Source organism: Sinocyclocheilus anshuiensis, unplaced genomic scaffold (genome assembly GCF_001515605.1).
Source record: "Sinocyclocheilus anshuiensis isolate Anshui unplaced genomic scaffold, SAMN03320099.WGS_v1.1 scaffold1611, whole genome shotgun sequence".
Taxonomy (NCBI): Eukaryota; Metazoa; Chordata; class Actinopteri; order Cypriniformes; family Cyprinidae; genus Sinocyclocheilus; species Sinocyclocheilus anshuiensis.
In genome coordinates, this window is record NW_015548275.1 from 230052 (window position 1) to 231598 (window position 1547).

Sequence of the window (1547 nt, forward strand, 5' to 3'; positions counted from 1 at the left end):
TTAATGCTGTACAGTTGCTTTGACACAATCTGTATTGTTAAAAGCGCTATATAAATAAAGGTGACTTGACTTTTATGGATAAAACTCATGGAGATCCAAGCTTTGTACAAATTAGTTAATGTAGTCAGTGACACTATTTAGCTTCAGTTTGATTTCTGACCTACAAATAGTTCAGAATCTGAAATGTTTCTTCTTCACTTTACATGTCAGAACTTGTGTCTCTGAATCCTCAAACTTCCTGATTATTTCCAAGTTTACATAAAAATATCACAGAATTTTGATGTGGTGTCCAACTTTTCACCCACTGTTTGTTAACGAAGAACTTACAGCAAAATGCTCCTCTAACATTTCAGTTAATGTAAAAATATCACAGATTTTTGATGTGGTGTCCAACTTTTCACCCACTGTTTGTTAACGAAGAACTTACAGCAAAATGCTCCTCTAACATTTCAGTTAATGTACATTTATATGTTCTAATTTAAACAGGCAGGGTTTTAAGATGGGGAGACTGTTGGTGAACCGAAGTTCAAAATCTCCTGGAGCAAAGTTCACAAGACATTTAGAGCAAGACCGGTGGCTGTCAAAAAGGACCATGGCTACATGACGGCAATGGTGGTAGATGTTCTCTCCTTTGTGACAGATTTAAAGCAGAGCATGGACATGACACTAGACAGAACACACATCATGGCACCACAACAAAGACCATCCAGATCACAGATCATATTTCAGACACAGCAATTTTCACGTTTCAAGTAGCTGCATCTATGCAAACTCATTGCATACATACCAGCATTCTTCTCTGGTAGTTGAGTCATGTCAACTGGACTTCTCTCTAACCCCAACTCTAACAAGAAGTACAGTTGACATGACTCAACTACCAGAGAAGAATGCTGGTGTTTATGCAATGTGTCAGATTACTGCACCTGGATGATTGAAACTCTTCACAAACCAGCATGTTTCAAATTCACAAACTTTTATTTTAAATGTATTTTGAAGGATGTTTACATCGTTTGATAATGCCTGTACATAACTCGTTCTGTTGATGAAAGTCTTTGTAAACCTGAACAATACAAGAGCCGAAAAATCACCAGTCTCTCCATGTCTGGTCTATTTCTGTATAATCAATATCTACATATTCTAACCCTGCATAGATTCCGTCTGGTTCAGAGTAGATGTTTCTTATTTGCTTAACTGCACATGATGGGATGACTGCCATGCATCTGCCATGTGAACTGACTATATGAAGCATATCTGTAAGCACTAAAAACAGGTTTTGAAACATTTATAATAAGTTATTAAAGAGTCATATTGCCTTAACCTGTAAAATTACTGAAGCCTCTAGACAAAGTACTTATGTTCAATTTGAATATTTTAATAGACTGTAAAGTCATTTTCACTGTTTACAAAGGTAAGCTGAATCTACACATCTCTCTGTTCTCCACTGTCTAAAATTACTGTACTCCTTACTCGATAGGGAAAGTAAAATTTAAAATCACATAATGAAACCAGGCTACAAAGGTTTTCATCTAAGTGCATCAGGTACAGAC